Source organism: Pseudophryne corroboree, chromosome 1 (genome assembly GCF_028390025.1).
Source record: "Pseudophryne corroboree isolate aPseCor3 chromosome 1, aPseCor3.hap2, whole genome shotgun sequence".
Lineage (NCBI taxonomy): Eukaryota > Metazoa > Chordata > Amphibia > Anura > Myobatrachidae > Pseudophryne > Pseudophryne corroboree.
Genome location: NC_086444.1, coordinates 1,117,155,240 through 1,117,174,903, shown reverse-complemented (window position 1 = coordinate 1,117,174,903; position 19,664 = coordinate 1,117,155,240). Strand labels below are relative to the sequence as shown.

The window sequence follows — 19,664 nt, the reverse complement described above, 5'->3', positions numbered from 1 at the left end:
ACCAGATATAAATTCCACATGATAATGCTGGTGTTTTGGGGTGCCACACCCTGCACCTAGATATAGCGCTAGGGACCCCAAATATACAGAGATGCCTTGATGCGGCTTTGGGGCTTATTCACACATTTGCGCAAATATGTGTAACGAAGATCTCTGAATTCTATTATCATGTGGAATTTATATCTGGTTACGGTTATCATTCAGGGTGCTGGGGGAAACAAATGCCTTTTTTTCTTGCTTAGAAATACCTCTCCCTTTCGAGCACCTGAATGATATCACTAAGCTAATTGAGCATCTACCAATATATATGTTTGTTGTGAGAGGCAGAGAGGTTCCTGCATTAGGAGGAGGTGCAGGCTCTGACATGCCACATGGAGCATTATGGGGTTGCTCCAAGGTAGGTAGCTCTTAGCTTAGACATATTGTAGTAAGGAGCCATTATCATGTGGCTCCTTGCTGGTTAATCTTAGACCCAGATTGGGGTAATGGAGGTGTGAGGTGTGGTGCCTCTGGACTGGCTGAGCTGGATGGCCTTAGGGCTGTAACACACACTCCGGTTTTTCCCGGATGGCAAAAAGCCGGACAAACTTTGTCCGGCTTTTTGCCATCCGGGAGAAACCGGCAGTGTCTCTCACACAGGACGGCTTTGAGCCGTGTGTGATGCTGTGCGCATGTGCAGCATCAGACACGGCTTCAGAAAAAACCGTTGTGTGTGAAAGCTCCCCTTCACACACACGGTTTACTGGCTCCAAAGACGGCCCGGCGGCCGCCCGGCCGCCGGACCTTCCAGTGGTGAGACCCGGCTGCAACCCGGCAGCCGGGCCGGGACCGTGCAGTGTGAAGGGACCCTAGCCCTCACACTGTTAACTACAATGCCGACACGGGAAAAAGCTGTCCGGCTTTTTCCCGTCCGGCAAAAGCCAGGTAGTGTGTTTCAGCCCTTAGTGTGGCATACCTTTACATTCTATTAACACTTTTCACTTATTAATTTTTTAACACTATTTCTCTATTTTAATTGCATTTCATTTTTGTATCACTTTCTCTATAGCTTCGGCTTCCTAAATACTAATTTATTAACACTATAGTTTTTTCACTGGTATGCTACGCTGGGCTTTCTGTCTTATGCTGGTGTTTTGGGGTGCCACACCCTGCACCTAGATATAGCGCTAGGGACCCCAAATATACAGAGACGCCTTGATGCGGCTTTGGGGCTTATTCACACATTTGCGCAAATATGTGTAACGAAGATCTCTGAATTCTATTATCATGTGGAATTTATATCTGGTTACGGTTATCATTCAGGGTGCTGGGGGAAACAAATGCCTTTTTTTCTTGCTTAGAAATACCCCTCCCTTTCGAGCACCTGAATGATATCACTAAGCTAATTGAGCATCTACCAATATATATATATATATATATATATATATATATATATATATATATGTGTATGGGGCACTATGTGTGTCATTATGTGTATAAGGGCATTAATAATGTGCAGCATATGTGTAAGGGACATTATGTGTAAAAGGGCATTAATAAAGGTTGTCATAATGTGTAAGGCGCAGTATGTTTATAAGGACATTAATAATGTGTCTTATATGTGTAAGGGGCATTTCTGTGTGGCATTATGTGTTTAAGGTGCTCTACTATGTGGCATTGTTTATAGAAATGGCACTACTGTGTCGTCTAATGTGAATAAAGAGCAATAGGGTGTGGTGTAATGTGAATAAGGAGCAATTCAGTGTGATGTAATGTGAATAAGGGGCTCTACTGTGAGGAGTAACGTAAAGTGATACTACTGTGGGATGTAATATGAATTATGGACACTATCGCATGATAAAATGTGAATAAAGTTGCAGTACTATGTGGCGTAATTGGAATTGGGGTTACTATTGTGTGGCCATGCCCCTTGCCAGCAAAAACACACCCCTTTTTGGGCTGTGCGCCAAATGTGCGAACTGTTCCTATTTAAAATATAGGGGGTACAAACACCTGGGAAAGAGGTGCAAGGTCAGAGGCGGAACCAGCGGTGGTGCTAGGGGGCACCAGCCAAAATCTTGCCTAGGGCATCATATTGGTTAGGGCCGGCTCTGTCTGAACATCAGTGCGGAAACAGCAAGGAAGCTCATTGTTCTCCTGCTCTTTGCCCAGCACTTGCTCTGCCCCTTTGCTATCCCAGCAGCCCCTGCAGCCTCCCGGGACCTCAGCCGCCAGCACATGCACAGAACGGACCTGGCTGCCAACTCTGCTCTTCGCAGAGGACCACAGCTGAAGACGGGATTGCCGGAGCCCCAGATACTAGCCAGCATCGCCGGAACGGTAACTAGACATGAATTTCTACTTGACACAGCTATATATGGCATCAAACCGATGCAATATATAGTGAAATGTAATAATTCGGTTTTGTTCATGAGTAGACCCCTTTTGTCTCTCGCCAAGGCTTAGTGCATGGGCGTCTATTCATAAAGATGGGGAAATATGTAAAGGTAAATTTCAAGACAGATTGCATCATATCGATGCGGTATATCTTGAAGTTACCGTGTTATTCAGTAATACCCATTTTGCGGTGTCTCACAAAGTCATCCTCCTCAGCGAACCAGCGGATCACTGCCATACCACATGTGTCCTCGGGTTCCCTGGTACTGCGCATCAGAGACGTGTGGTAAATGGCTCAGGAGGCACTGGCTAGCACCAGAGCCAGATTTACACACAATATATGAGCCAAAGGGTAGATCTCGGCATTATACACAGGTGCAGCAGTATGCAGAGCCGGCCCTAGCCAATATGATGCCCTAGGCAAGATTTTGGCTGGTGCCCCCTAGCACCACGACTGGTTCCGCCTCTGAACTTGCACCTCTTTCCCAGCACCATCACCCCTCATCCATAGCAGTCCTTATTTTGGGGTTTGTACCCCTTATATTTTAAATAGGAACAGTTCGCACATTTGGCGCACAGCCCAAAAAGGGGTATGTTTTTGCTGGCAAGGGGCATGGCCGCACAATAGTAACCCCAATTACGTCGCACAGTACTGCAACTTTATTCACATTTGATCATGCGATAGTGTCCATAATTCATATTACATCCCACAGTAGTATCACTTTACCTTATAAACGTTACTCCTCACAGTAGAGCCCCTTATTCACATTACATCACACTGAATTGCTCCTTATTCACATTACACCACACCCTATTGCTCTTTATTCACATTAGACGACACAGTAGTGCCCTTTCTATATGCTACGCTACATAGTAGAGCACCTTATACACATAATGCCACACAGTAATGCCCCTTACACATATGAGACACATTATTAATGTCCTTATAAACATAATGCGCCTTACACATTATGACAACCTTTATTAATGCCCTTTTACACATAATGTCCCTTACACATATGCCGCACATTATTAATGCCCTTATACACATAATGACACACATAGTGCCCCCTACACATTTGCTGCACATTATTAGTGCTCCTATACACATAATGACACACATACAGTAGTACCCTGTTATACATGTGCCGCGCATTATTAATGCCCTTATACACATAATGACACACATAGTGCCCCTTACACATATGTTGCACATTATTAATGCATTTTTACATGACACACATAATGCTCCTTACACATATTCTGAACACTACTGCACAACCAACCTACTCACATGCACACAACACTCACACTACCACTAACACTGTTACCTCTGCCTCTGCTTGAATACAGATGTGTCCTCATAAATCTTGCCTCAATGCTAACGTCGGGCACATTTTTTTAATGAAAATGCATCTTATTTGCATTGCTATGTGGCTAGGATGCACAAGCAGCTTCTGCTGATTAAAATTATATGCAGCATGCCTATATACTGTATGAGACTGTGGCTGTATCTGCATATGAAATGCTACACACAGAATATAGGCATGCCGCATATCATTTTAATCAGCAGAAGCTGCTGATGCCCCTAGGCATATCAAATGCCCTAGGCAATTGCCTAGTTTGCCTATGCCTATGGCCGGCTCTGGCAGTATGTATAAACTCTTGGAAATTTGGTGAGTTTTGATCAGAGATGTGCGGATAAGGTAGGTATGGGCGGCACTGCCTCACCTGCCATAGACTTTTTACTCCAGAGTTTTGGCTATAAAAATGATTATAATAATGCAAAGAAGATATTTCAAATACATTCATTGTATTTTTCATATACTTTATACAGTCAAAACTCTGGCACAAACGTTAGTATTATAGGAAAGACTCTGCCTCACCTACCTCACCCCACTGCACGTCACTGCTGCACATGTGCCACTGTCAGAGTGAGCCAGTTATGGGACAGTATGGGTAGGGGTGGGCAGCAGGCAGACAACAGTGACCCGGCAAATACATAGGCATAGTCACTTCACTAACACATGTATTAGTGCGGCAGCAGTGAGGACTGATCGGCGGAGGGTGTAACTGAGCAGCAGCAGTAAGTACTGATGGGTGGCAGGGGGTAACAGAGCGAGGAGGGGGGTTACATAGTGGTGGCAGTGAGGACTTAGTGGGCGCAGGGGGGTGACAGAGTAAGGGGTTTATGGCGGCAGTGAGGACTGAGCGGCAGTGGTGAGGACTGATGCGGGGTTGACATAGAGGCGGCAGTGAGGACTGAGCAGCGGTGGCAGGGGGTTACAGCGGCAGTGGTGAGGACTGATCAGAGGTGAAAGTGCGGCGGCAGTGATGACTGAGTGGTGGCGGATGGGAGGGACACAGCAGGGTCATTAGCAGAGGCAGAACTCTGGGAGGCAACGGAGTCATCTGCCGCCGGGCTCCTGCTCTGAGGGGGGGCACCTCTCCTCCCATTCTGTGACACCATTGAATTAAGTTAATTGATAGCTGTAGCTGTCTTTTCAGTGGCCGACTTCCTCACTAGTCCCTGCACCTTACAAATCACACCCTCTTTATTATACTGAATATACACATTTTACAAGTGTCATACCCAGGATTAGAAACCACAACCTATTACACTGGAAGCAGACGCCTTACTGAGGAAGCTGTTTGCTCCTGTATAGGAAATATGAGATTTTAACTATATGAAGATACTTCTCTGACAATTACACGTAACTTCATATAGTTAGAATTCTCATGCTTCCTCTACAGGAGCAAATAACTCCATCAGTAAAGTGCAGAGCCGGCCATAGGCATAGGCAAACTAGGCAATTGCCTAGGGCATTTCATATGCCTAGGGGCATCAGCAGCTTCTGCTGATTAAAATGATATGCAGCATGCCTATATTCTGTGTGTAGCATTTCACATGCAGATACAGCCAGAGTATCACACAGTATATAGGCATGCTACATTTCAGTTTAATCAGCAGAAGCTGCTTGTGCATCCTAGCCACATAACAATGCAAATAAGATGCATTTACATAAAAAAAAGGTGCCAGATGTTAGCATTGAGGCAAGATTTATGAGGACACATCTGTATCCAAGCAGAGGCAGAGGTCACAGTGTTAGTGGCAGTGTGAGTGCTGTGTGCATGTGAGTGGGTTGGTTGTGCAGTAGTGTTCGGAATATGTGTAAGGAGCATTATGTGTGTAATGTAAAAATGCATTAATAATGTGCAACATATGTGTAAGGGGCACTATGTGTGTCATTATGTGTATAAGGGCATTAATAATGTGCGGCATATGTGTAACAGGGTACTACTGTATGTGTGTCATTATGTGTATAAGGGCATTAATAATGTGCGGCATATGTGTAACAGGGTACTACTGTATGTGTGTCATATGTATAGGGGCACTAATAATGTGCAGCAAATGTGTAAGGGACATTATGTGTAAAAGGGCATTAATAAAGGTTGTCATAATGTGTAAGGCGCATTATGTTTATCAGGACATTAATAATGTGTCTCATATGTGTAAGGGGCATTACTCTGTGGCATTATGTGTATTAGGTGCTCTACTATGTGGCGTTATGTATAGAAAGGGCACTACTGTGTCGTCTAATGTGAATAAAGAGCAATAGGGTGTGGTGTAATGTGAATAAGGAGCAATTCAGTGTGATGTAATGTGAATAAGGGGCACTACTGTGAGGAGTAACGTATATAAGGTAAAGTGGTACTACTGTGTGATGTAATGTAAATAAGGGACACTATTGCATGATAAAATGTGAATAAAGTTGCACTACTGTGTGGCGTAATTGGAATTGGGGTTACTATTGTGTGGCCATGCCCCTTGCCAGCAAAAACACTCACTTTTTGGGCTGAGCACCAAATGTGCGAACTGTTCCTATTTAAAATATAGGGGGTACAAACACCAAAATAAGGACTGCTATGGGTGGGGGGTGATGGTGCTGGGAAAGAGGTGCAGGGTCAGAGGCGGAACCAGCGGTGGTGCTAGGGGGCACCAGCCAAAATCTTGCCTAGGGCATGATATTGGTTAGGGCCGGCTCTGGCTGAGAGCAATGGCGCACAGCTGCAGTGCTGTGCGCTACCTTATTGAAGACAGGAACGTCTTCTGCCGCCGATTTTTCCGGACCTCTTCGCTCTTCTGGCTCTGTAAGGGGGCCGGCGGCGCGGCTCCGGGACCCATCCAGGCTGGGCCTGTGATCGTCCCTCTGGAGCTAATGTCCAGTAGCCAAGAAGCCCAATCCACTCTGCACGCAGGTGAGTTCGCTTCTTCTCCCCTTAGTCCCTCGATGCAGTGAGCCTGTTGCCAGCAGGTCTCACTGAAAATAACAAACCTAAACTAAAACTTTCACTAAGAAGCTCAGGAGAGCCCCTAGTGTGCACCCTTCTCGTCGGGCACAGAAATCTAACTGAGGCTTGGAGGAGGGTCATAGGGGGAGGAGCCAGTGCACACCAGTTAGTCCTAAAGCTTTCTTTAGATGTGCCCAGTCTCCTGCGGAGCCGCTATTCCCCATGGTCCTTACAGAGTCCCCAGCATCCACTTAGGACGTTAGAGAAATACCAATGTTTCAGGTTAAAGATTCGCTCCTGTCAGGAGTTCAAATAACAGAATGCCGGCGTCAGTAATGTGATGGCGGGATCCCGTACAGCGGTCAAACATACTGAACTCTGAAGATGTGTAGTGAATGTGGCAGCCTACAATTATAAGGATCTATGGCGTCTCAGGCGAAATGGTATCGAGATCCCGTCGCTTGTGATGCTGGCAGTCAGAATACTGGCAGCAACATCCTAACGCTTTGGATCCGGACACCTACTAGGTAAGTATGGTACCCCTAATGCCAAACCGTTCTCACTTGCAGACTGAGACTACCCTCCACCCCCCAAGCACGCAATTTACCCCTCAGAAGCCCTGGCAAACCTTACTTCAGGATTCCGGCACTGGTAATGCGATCCGTAGGCCTAATTCAGATCTGAACGCTGCTGTGCATTTTCGCACCGCGGGCGATCAGATCCAAACTGCGCATGCGTATACACTGCAATGGAGCACGTCGGACAGTTATAATGGGCATCACCGGTCAGTGACGGGATGGTGCGAAGGATCCATTCGCACGGGCGTACGCAAGGTGATTGACAGGAAGAGGACGTCTGTGGGTGGCAACTGACCATTTTCAGGGAGTTCCAGAAAAACACAGGCGGGCTCAAGCGTTTTGAGGGAGGGTGTCTGACGTCAGAGCCGGCCCTGATCAGCAGAATTAAATCGCACTGGAAGAGTAAGTCCTGGGCTGCGCAGAGACTGCACAAACTGATTGTTAGCAGCTCTGCTACACACGCGATCGCACACTTGCCCAGCAAAAATACACTCCCCCTGTAGGCGGCGACTATCTGATCGCAGGACAGCAAAAACCGCTGCCCAGCGATTAGATCTGAATTAGGCCCCATGTCGGGTTCCCGGCGTCGGTATTCCGAGCAGTCGGGATCCCAAACGGCAGCCTCTGATTCTTTAGTAGACAGATTCCTTAAAGTGCTAATCGGCAGCTTTAGTAATATCTCCTGATATATTACACATAAGTGTCTCTTTCTTTGATTATATGGACTTTTTTAACTTATTACAGAGACTAAAAGGAATATTTATGAATGTGAAATTGCAGTAAATGTCCCAAAAACAGATCCCTGGAACCGGGGCGCTATAAGAGAAGAACGGGCCCATGTGCAGGCTCCGTACAGTAGACTCTGGCTCTGAGAAAGAGGGACCCCCAATATCCGCCCTCCATGCCGACCACAAAGGCAACCCCAGTGGAATTCTACGGGGGGCGCTAAATTGTCAGAAGTGCGTTCACGTGCAGTAAACATTATAGTGTACCCCATGTTCTGAACTTTTACCAGCCCAAAGTTGCCAATCCCTTCAATATAAACTATTCTGACTAAATAAAGTGCAATGGAAGCTTTACACAGTGACCCGCTCATGCCCCAAGACTCCTGGCTGCCCTGAACAGGAGTACAGCTACACAGCACCACTTACTGCTAGGGTATAATGGCAACAGGACTGGGCAACCTGTTACTACGCATCACCTGTGGAACTACAAGTCCCCGCATGCCCTGGCCATAGCTGTAGATGCTGGGACACAGAGAAGCAGTGAGGGTGTTGTTGTATAATAAGGATCTGACATAAACACTGGCAGTGGAGCCTCCACCCTCCCCTCCCAGGTAAGCAGCAACCCCATGTGACCCGCTCCCTGTGGTACCTGTCCGGCAGCAGCTTTGTGCGGCGGGTGTGCTCCCGGTCTCCATGCCTTTCCGCCCGCCGCCTAGGTGCTCCGTGTTGTCCCCGGGAACTCCATGCAGCAGCAGCAGCAGACAGGGATCTCCCTGGGCAGCGGTGGCTACAGGGGGCCGGCGGCAGTGACGTCACCGGAGGAAGGAGGAGGACTGGCTCCAGCAGCAACACATTCACAGAGATCCCCAGGGTCAGTGTGGTACACAGTACAGTGCCCACTGCAGCTACCGCCCAGCACCACTCTCACCCAGCACTTCCTGCAGCCACTGCATGCACAGTGATACACACTACTGCTGCTCATACACACACTGTCACCCAGTCTCTGGTGCCACCCACTGCTGCTACCACCTCCCCTCTCCCACCACTCTCACCCAGCACTTCCTGCAGCCGCTGTATGCACACAGTGATACAGTACTACACAGTACACACTACCACCCAGCTCCTGCTGCCACTGCATGCATGCACAGTGATACTGCACTACACATACACACTACCACCCAGTTCCTGCTGCCACTGCATGCACAGTGATACTGTACTACACACTACCACCCAGTTCCTGCTGCCACTGCAAGCACAGTGATACTGTACTACACACTACCACCCAGTTCCTGCTGCCACTGCAAGCACAGTGATACTGTACTACACACTACCACCCAGTTCCTGCTGCCACTGCAAGCACAGTGATACTGTACTACACACTACCACCCAGTTCCTGCTGCCACTGCAAGCACAGTGATACTGTACTACACACTACCACCCAGTTCCTGCTGCCACTGCAAGCACAGTGATACTGTACTACACACTACCACCCAGTTCCTGCTGCCACTGCATGCATGCACAGTGATACTGCACTACACATACACACTACCACCCAGTTCCTGCTGCCACTGCAAGCACAGTGATACTGCACTACACACTACCACCCAGCTCCTGCTGCCACTGCAAGCACAGTGATACTGTACTACACACTACCACCCAGCTCCTGCTGCCACTGCAAGCACAGTGATACTGCACTACACACTACCACCCAGCTCCTGCTGCCACTGCAAGCACAGTGATACTGTACTACACACTACCACCCAGCTCCTGCTGCCACTGCAAGCACAGTGATACTGTACTACACACTACCACCCAGCTCCTGCTGCCACTGCAAGCACAGTGATACTGTACTACACACTACCACCCAGTTCCTGCTGCCACTGCAAGCACAGTGATACTGTACTACACACTACCACCCAGCTCCTGCTGCCACTGCAAGCACAGTGATACTGTACTACACACTACCACCCAGTTCCTGCTGCCACTGCAAGCACAGTGATACTGTACTACACACTACCACCCAGTTCCTGCTGCCACTGCATGCATGCACAGTGATACTGCACTACACATACACACTACCACCCAGTTCCTGCTGCCACTGCAAGCACAGTGATACTGCACTACACACTACCACCCAGCTCCTGCTGCCACTGCAAGCACAGTGATACTGTACTACACACTACCACCCAGCTCCTGCTGCCACTGCAAGCACAGTGATACTGCACTACACACTACCACCCAGCTCCTGCTGCCACTGCAAGCACAGTGATACTGTACTACACACTACCACCCAGCTCCTGCTGCCACTGCAAGCACAGTGATACTGTACTACACACTACCACCCAGCTCCTGCTGCCACTGCAAGCACAGTGATACTGTACTACACACTACCACCCAGTTCCTGCTGCCACTGCAAGCACAGTGATACTGTACTACACACTACCACCCAGCTCCTGCTGCCACTGCAAGCACAGTGATACTGTACTACACACTACCACCCAGCTCCTGCTGCCACTGCAAGCACAGTGATACTGTACTACACACTACCACCCAGTTCCTGCTGCCACTGCATGCACAGTGATACTGTACTACACACTACCACCCAGTTCCTGCTGCCACTGCATGCACAGTGATACTGTACTACACACTACCACCCAGTTCCTGCTGCCACTGCAAGCACAGTGATACTGTACTACACACTACCACCCAGCTCCTGCTGCCACTGCAAGCACAGTGATACTGCACTACACACTACCACCCAGCTCCTGCTGCCACTGCAAGCACAGTGATACTGTACTACACACTACCACCCAGCTCCTGCTGCCACTGCAAGCACAGTGATACTGTACTACACACTACCACCCAGCTCCTGCTGCCACTGCAAGCACAGTGATACTGTACTACACACTACCACCCAGCTCCTGCTGCCACTGCAAGCACAGTGATACTGTACTACACACTACCACCCAGCTCCTGCTGCCACTGCAAGCACAGTGATACTGTACTACACACTACCACCCAGTTCCTGCTGCCACTGCATGCACAGTGATACTGTACTACACACTACCACCCAGTTCCTGCTGCCACTGCATGCACAGTGATACTGTACTACACACTACCACCCAGTTCCTGCTGCCACTGCAAGCACAGTGATACTGTACTACACACTACCACCCAGCTCCTGCTGCCACTGCATGCATGCACAGTGATACTGTACTACACATACACACTACCACCCAGCTCCTGCTGCCACTGCAAGCACAGTGATACTGTACTACACACTACCACCCAGTTCCTGCTGCCACTGCAAGCACAGTGATACTGTACTACACACTACCACCCAGTTCCTGCTGCCACTGCAAGCACAGTGATACTGTACTACACACTACCACCCAGCTCCTGCTGCCACTGCAAGCACAGTGATACTGTACTACACACTACCACCCAGCTCCTGCTGCCACTGCAAGCACAGTGATACTGTACTACACACTACCACCCAGTTCCTGCTGCCACTGCATGCACAGTGATACTGTACTACACACTACCACCCAGTTCCTGCTGCCACTGCATGCACAGTGATACTGTACTACACACTACCACCCAGTTCCTGCTGCCACTGCAAGCACAGTGATACTGTACTACACACTACCACCCAGCTCCTGCTGCCACTGCATGCATGCACAGTGATACTGTACTACACATACACACTACCACCCAGCTCCTGCTGCCACTGCAAGCACAGTGATACTGTACTACACACTACCACCCAGTTCCTGCTGCCACTGCAAGCACAGTGATACTGTACTACACACTACCACCCAGTTCCTGCTGCCACTGCAAGCACAGTGATACTGTACTACACACTACCACCCAGCTCCTGCTGCCACTGCATGCATGCACAGTGATACTGCACTACACATACACACTACCACCCAGTTCCTGCTGCCACTGCAAGCACAGTGATACAGGTGTGGTATAATAGATAGACAGTGTCTAGTTAGTCAATAGGCAGACAGGGAGACACCACGGGCCAAATGTAAAAGAGTGAGAGCAGGGGTGTATCTACCTATTGGCCAGGATGGCACTCGCCAGGGGCGCCAGGCAAGGAGGGGGCGCCGCCTGGCTGTGCCACCCGCGGCCAAAGGATAGAAAAGCAGTACTGTCAGACTGTACCTGGTGAGAGTCTGTTACTGCTGGAGCGGCGCTGGTGTCCGGCAGCACCGCACTTGTAATCAGACTCAAAATAAACTACAGCTCCCAGCAGCCCTTGTTGCTGGGAGCTCCCGGCAGCAAGGGCTGCTGGGAACTGTAGTTTATTGTGAGTCTGATTACAAGTGCGGTGCTGCAGGGCACTAGTCTGATCACTAGTGCAGTACGGTGCTGACGGACACCGGCGCCGCGTCGGCAGTAACAGACTGTCACCAGGTACACAGCAATTGTTATATAGCACAGTGCTATAGATCTATTTGTTGTTGAAGATAATAATAAAGTGTCAGTGTTTGGGAGAAGGGACTGTAATACCTGGAAAACTACACGATTTTCATGCATGTTAGATGTAAGTAAGTTGCAAGTAAGCGAAAACTTTAACTTGTTGAGTGTAATAAAGAAAATACATATCTTACCTATTTCAAGGCCATGTTCAATGAAATGTATATCAGTTAATTGTATAATTGATCATTTTATCTTGGAAGCGATGGCACCCTGGAAGCACTTCTACCATCCAACTAATGGTGTTTGGTTAATGGCTGGGTCCATTTGAGGCTCATCTCACTGCAGCTCATTAGCATTTCATTCAGGATGCAGTCAAGATGCTGGCGTTTGGCATCCCGGCGGTCGGAAAGCTGACGCCAGCATCCCAAAACTACTCGGAATGCTGATGCTGGCATCCCAACATAGATAGCGATGTAGAATGCCAAAATCCGGATCGAGTTGGTGGCAAAGACTCCACTGGCAAGCCACGTGGGAGTGTTAGGGTTAGGCTGCAGGGAGGGAGATTAGGAAGGGTGGGTTAGTGTTAGGCACCACTGAAGAGGCTTTGGGGGGGGGGGGGGGGGGGGTTAGGCTCAGGCTGTGGGAAAGGTGGGTTAGGGGGGAGGGATGGTGTAACGTGAAGACGAGACACTACTGTGCGGTGTAATGTGACTGAGGGACACTACTGTGTGGCATAATTTGAATTGGAAGTACTATTGTGTCCACGCCCTTCACCCACAAGACCATGCCCCATTTCCAATACTCACATCTTATTCCAAATGTGTGTGTGTGGGGGGGGGCGCCGGACCCTTACTGTGCCAGGGGCGCTCGGACCCCTAGATACACCCCTGAGTGAGAGTTTCAGAAAGAGAGATTTGGTAAGGTTTTTCAGTTTTTTTTTAAAGCGGCAATCATTTACACTGCAAAACCAGGTTGATCTTGCTGTGTAAATGATTGCCACTTTTAAAAAAAAACCCGCAAAACCTTACCAAATCTCTCACTTTCTGAAACTCTCTCTGTTGCCGGGTTGGTGACGTCAGCGGTAACGCAGCGGGGGCAGTGATGGGAGATCACATGATCTCCAAGCGCCGCTTGTACACAGAGAGTGAACGGGAAACGGGTCGCAACACATCTGCGTTTTTTCCAACAGTTGCATTTGCATATTACATCGCTATGACCTGACACGGCATCTGCATTCTGTGGGCATGTCAGGTGGAGACTGGGAGGTGACCATAGGTGTGCGCAGGGGGGGTGCCTGGTGCGCACAGGCACCCCCTAATGTCCGGCACCCCGATCTCACATGCCTGATGCAGCGATCGCAGAGCAGGCTGATTACTGTCTCCTCTGCGCTGCACCCTGTCAGGACTGCATTACTGACCGTGCACCTGGGTTAATCGAGAGTGCCACTGCCACCGTCTTTCAAATTCCCAGCTCCACCACCATGTACAAAAACAGCGTGATGTGATGTGATTACGTCATGCTGCTCGCACAACCACCCGTCACACCCACCACATACACACCTCTCTCCTTCTATTCTATACCAACGCCAGCCACTGATGAGGATCAGCATGCAGCCAGCATTCCTCTTAGGAAGACAAATTAAATACTGGCAGGCGGATGGCAGCAGAATTGACACGTCACTCGTTTTTCCAGCAGCAGCAGCAATACCAGTCTGCGACTGTCAGTTTAGTTACTGACTTGTAAGTAAGCTGCTGCAGCTTGCAGGGGAAAGAGAGGGGGAGCCAGACCAGGCTGAGGAGGAGCAGTGTAATTGCAGTGAGTGCCATCAGGGGTGTTTGGTGCACACCACAACATCTGACAATGTATCTGCTTTATTAGGATTGGTACAAAGGTGGATATTTTATATGCGTTGACCATCAATAGATGGTGCTAAACACGCCCAAAAGGCGGTGCTAGACACACCCCTCCGACGGTGCACCCCCTAATAAAATGTGCTGCGCACGCCAGTGGAGGTGACCTGAAGTGATTACATGGGACTGTCATGGAAGTGTGTCAGCATGCGGCTGCAATCTCTTTCACAGCACCGCAGCCACAGTGGCCATATATTGAGAATGTTACAGGATAGGCTCTGTGCCAGGCAGGGGTGCTTGTGGAATTAATGTTGCGACTTATGATGCATCGATGGTGGAGTGATTGGAGCCACCAGTGCAGTTGAGCATTGCTCATCAGTGGGTGTCCCAGGGTCTGATCAGTCCATCGTCACATGGAAGTACACATGGAGTGCTCAAGCTGTTATTTGCATATTTATGCACTTGAGAATCTGTGAGAAATCGCAGCTGAGCATGAATTGCGTGCACCTCTGCACCAGGCCCCGTGACTGGAACTTTCACTCAGACTACACCCAATTCACCATTTCAGGTGAAGCCACAGCATTGCCGATATCTGAAATTATTCTGTGGAAATCTACACTGATAGTAAGCATAGAAGTGCATAGGGGTAAGATGCAAGGGATCCGTTCAATTTGTTGGCTTTCGGGATCCAGACAATCAGGATGCCGACGCCGGAATACCACGACACCCATAAAGTAGGATTAGAACCTGTGGCGAGCGGTATGCTGCAGTTGGGATACTGACAGCTGGCATCCCACCCGGTAGGATTACATATGTAATCCAGATGCAACTATATTATATCTTCCTGTTCAAGGACCATCTCCAACACATAAAAGCATCCTCCACCCCCTGAGGGCTACAAGAAGAAATTATATGTAAGGTAAAGTCGATTTGAAAATGGTGTATTTCCTCACATGCTTATAACATGTGGAAGAAGTGGGGTGCACAAGGTGTGTGGCCAGATGTAACATTAATGGTCATATTCAATTAGCCCCCGAAGAGACATCGGGAGTAAAAACTCCCAATGTTTCTTCGGGTTTTGCGGACGGCCTATTCGATTTGAACAGCCGTTAAAAAGTGCATTTTCACCCAAAAATACACAGGTTCAGTGAAACCTGTGTGTTTTCGGGTGAAATAGCCCCGTTTTCGGATGAAAACGGGGCTGTTATCGGGTATTTTGCTTCGCCTGCCGGAGGCAGGTGAAACAAAGTCCTAGATTAGCTGCGGCACGCGCCGGCTTATCGAGTCTAATTAGATAGCCCCCCCGGTGATACTTTTACACCCGCAGTCGGTGCGGTAATTGACTATCCCCCATACAGTTAATTAACACAGTAAGTCAGGATATATAGTGCTGTACATTGACAAATGTGGGTATCTTTGCATTGCTACGTACAGTAATAGAGGTGTTAAGTTCGTTTAACTTTCAGGGAAATGCAATACCTTGTAATACTATGGTTCGGCCCGCTGCGGCCGCTGAATGCAAACAATAACCCCTGCGACGTGTATGCACGTTGTGTATACACGCCGACACGCTATGTGCACGATACAGCGACACGTGTGGCTGAATACACCTCTATACCCAAACGAGAATGGAATGCGACACCAGTAGTATATGTTATGTTGTGGTCCAACGCAGCAACAATATATTTACTCAAAAAGATATACACAGAAAATACAACAATATCACAAGAAGTGCTACAACCAGTAGTACATACGTTTGTTCGCCAGCGCCTCCCGGATCCGGTCCTCAGTCAGTCTTAGCAAGATGACCTTCAGAGAATAGACTGAGGCCGGCCAGGAGGCCTTTCTTTTATACAATGGTCCAAAACACAATACAAAAGGAACTGTAAGCTCTTCTTCCATCGGTCAAGGGGCAGGTCATTTACAGTACATGAGGGGTCATAGGTTGGTTTGAATAGGTGGGCGATGCTTGGTCCAGGTGTACTTGCAGAGGTCCGCCACTGGGTTCCCGCCGAATATCACGAGTACAGTAATTACAGTAAGTTATGAATATTGTATTCCTGCGCATATCTATGCGCAGGAGCATGCTATAATCTGCAAACTGCGATCGGAATGTAGCCCTTGAAATACTGTACAGCTGGATACCAAACACTATGTCCTAACCTAGTTCTGTCCCCTCACATCCTGTAAAGCTGGATATCTCTATTGTTCTATTTCCTAAGTAAATGTAACTTGCTGGTGTGGTGTGTGTTGACTATGTGTAAATTATGCACTATGTGGATAAAATATTGAATATGTCTTTGTGGCTCTTCTATGCGAATGCGTATGCTACCGTATTTACTCATACCACGCGCTAATACGCATGGCTTCGTGAGCCAATGTACGCAGAGTGCGAGTATGCGCACGCACGGCAGAACACGCGCACACACAAAGACCACTCTGTGTGGGGTTTGTACGTGTGTATGCGGTATGTAATATTTTTGACTTCGACAGAGGGGGTCTGTGTATTAAGCCTTGCACAGAGAGAAAGTACCAGCCAATCAGCTCCTAACTGCCATGTTACAGTCTTTGTTTGAAAAATGACAGGAGCTGGTTGATAGCTAATCTTACTATGTAAACATACTACTAATGTAATACCCCAAATAATGGAGGTATAACAGCTGCCACTCAACATTGTTCTATTCTGCACATGCACAAGCAGAGATGAGCCCTGTGATTGGTCAGCAGGAAGGCTGGCAAGAACTGGTAGAAGAGAAAAGGCAGTTGGAAAGTGGCAGTTGGTCTGAGGAAAGTGTGAGAACAGCTCTGGCGGCCATCTTGTGAAGTGGATACATCAGGGCTGGGTGAAGATAATTCAAGATTAATACAGGAGTCAGAGCCAAAATCTTTACAGTGACTTCCAGCAAAGCCACTGGGGTGTCAGTAGGAAGCATTGCTGAGAGACAAGAAACTGCTGTGGCTGCATTTGGAGGAAGAGTCTGACCTTGAGGAGCAGATCATTTGGGTGAGAATATTGCAGTTGTTATATACACTGTCTGCTAATCACACATAGAGGGGGGAATTTATCATAGATTGCAAACTGCATGTGATCTAGGCGGGATCTTACCACCAGGATCGCATTGCAATATGCTATCCTATCTGCGGCATGTATCATCCCGCACATGCAGAGACAAGGGCTCCAAAAGAAGCCTGTCTTTGCAATGTGCTGTGAGGACAGGCGCAGAAGCACAGATCGCACAAGCACAGAGGCCATTTCCTATGGGGTTCCATGAAAACACTCTGCCGGCTACTAATGCTATCTATAGCCCATGGGCGACAATTAGATTTACCGCCTCATCCCTTTAAATCTGGACACATATTAATTACACAGCTTCTGTGGCTGATTAAAACCAGGTGAAATGGAGTCTTGAAGTCAGCCAGCCACAGAACCAGAATGAAAGGGATGAGGTGGTAACCCTAGATACAATGGACTACTACCATCTTCAGATGTCGCAGCTGGTTCCTATGACGCGTCTACTGTTCCTGGGTATGGTTCTGGACACAGAACAGGATAAAAAGGGTTTCTCCCGAAGGAGAAGTCCAAGGAGTTGTCGTCTCTGTCGCCTTCGAGGCTGGGGGGCAGTCACACAGGGAAGAAACTTCCAAGGCTATGGAAAAGTCAGGAGACTTCCCTACACATAAATATTCTGGAACTAAGGGCCATTTACAATGCCCAAAGTCAGGCTAGACCCCTGCTTCAACACCGGCCGGTGCTGATCCAGTCAGACAACATCACGGCGGTCGCTCATGTAAACCGACAGGGCGGCACAAGAAGCAGGATGGCGATGGCAGAAGCCACAAGGATTCTCCGATGGGCGGAAAATCATGTGTTAGCACTGTCAGCAGTGTTCATTCCCGGAGTGGACAACTGAGAAGCAGACTTTCTCAGAAGACACGACCTCCACCCGGGAGAGTGGGGACTTCATCCAGAAGTCTTCCAAATGATTGTACACCGTTGGGAAAGGCCACAGGTGGACATAATGGCGTCCCGCCTCAACAAACAGCTACAAAGATATTGCGCCAGGTCAAGGGACCCTCAGGCAATAGCTGTGGACGTTCTGGTAACACCGTGGGTGTACCAGTCGGTGTATATGTTCCCTTCTCTGCCTCTCTTACCCAGGGTAATGAGAATAATAAGAAGGAGAAGAGTAAGAACTATACTCATTGTTCCGGGTTGGCCAAGAAGAGCTTGGTACCCAGAACTCCAAGAAATGATCTCAGAGGACCCATGGCCTCTGCTGCTCAGACAGGACCTGTTGCAGCAGGGGGCCTGTCTGTTCCAAGATGTATCGCGGCTGCGTTTGACGGCCTGGCGGTTGAACGCCGGATCCTGAAGAAAAAGGGTATTCCGGAGGAAGTTATCCCTACGCTATTTCAAGCTAGGACAGAAGTGAACGCAAACCATTATCACCGCATATGGCGGAATTATGTTGCGTGCTGTGAGGCCAGGAAGGCCCCAAAGGAGAAATTTCAGCTAGGTCGATTTCTGCACTTCCTACAGTCAGAGGTGACTATGGGCCTAAAATTGGGTTCCATTAAGGTCCAGATTTCGGCTCTATCGATTTTCTTCCAAAATAGAACTGGCTTCACTGCCTGAAGTTCAGACTTTTGTTAAGGGAGTGCTGCATAGTCAGCCCCCGGTTGTGCCTCAAGTGGCACCGTGGGATCTCAACGTGGTGTTGGATTTCCTGAAGTCGCATTGGGTTGAGCCACTTAAATCCGTGGAGCTACAATACCTCACGTGGAAAGTGGTCATGCTGTGGGCCTTGGCGTCGGCCAGGCGTGTATCAGAATTGGCGGCTTTGTCATACAAAAGCCCTTATCTGTATTTTATATGGATAAGGCGGAATTGAGGACTCGTTCCCAATTCCTTCCTAAGGTGGTATCAGTTTTTCATGTGAACCAATGTGTTGTGGTGCCTGCGGCTACTTGGGACTTGGAGGATTCCAAGTTACTGGACGTAGTCAGGGCCCTGAAAAGTATATGTTTCCAGGACGGCTGGAGTCAGGAAAACTGACTCGCTATTTATCCTGTATGCACCCAACAAGCTGGGTGCTCCTGCTTCTAAGCAGACTATTGCTCGCTGGATCTGTAGCACGATTTAACTTGCACATGCTGCGGCTGGACTGCCGCACCCTAAATCTGTAAAGCCCATTCCACAAGTAAAGTGGGCTCTTCTTGGGCGGCTGCCCGAGGGGTCTCGGCTTTACAACTTTGCCGAGCTGTTACTTGGTCGGGTTCAAACATTTTTGCAAGAGTCTACAAGTTTGATACCCTGGCTGAGGAGGACCTAGAGGTTGCTCATTCGGTGCTGCAGAGTCATCCGCACTCTCCCGCCCGTTTGGGAGCTTTGGTATAATCCCCATGGTCCT

The 19,664-nt window shown here is 48.6% G+C and overlaps 2 protein-coding genes across 2 annotated transcripts in view; one reads left to right on the top strand and one right to left on the bottom strand.

The window, feature by feature from the left end:
- The window catches only part of KLHL5 (kelch like family member 5), a 191,533-nt gene extending 182,571 nt beyond the window's left edge, over positions 1-8,962 (bottom strand). Inside the window, exon 1 of the mRNA XM_063922699.1 lies at positions 8,622-8,962. The gene's annotated coding sequence lies outside the window, so the exon portion shown is untranslated. The remainder of the gene's footprint in view (positions 1-8,621) is intronic.
- An 8,061-nt stretch (positions 8,963-17,023) lies between these two features.
- LOC134927742 (uncharacterized) overlaps positions 17,024-19,664 on the top strand; it is a 104,441-nt gene continuing 101,800 nt past the window's right edge. The window contains exon 1 of the mRNA XM_063922662.1: positions 17,024-17,257. The gene's annotated coding sequence lies outside the window, so the exon portion shown is untranslated. The remainder of the gene's footprint in view (positions 17,258-19,664) is intronic.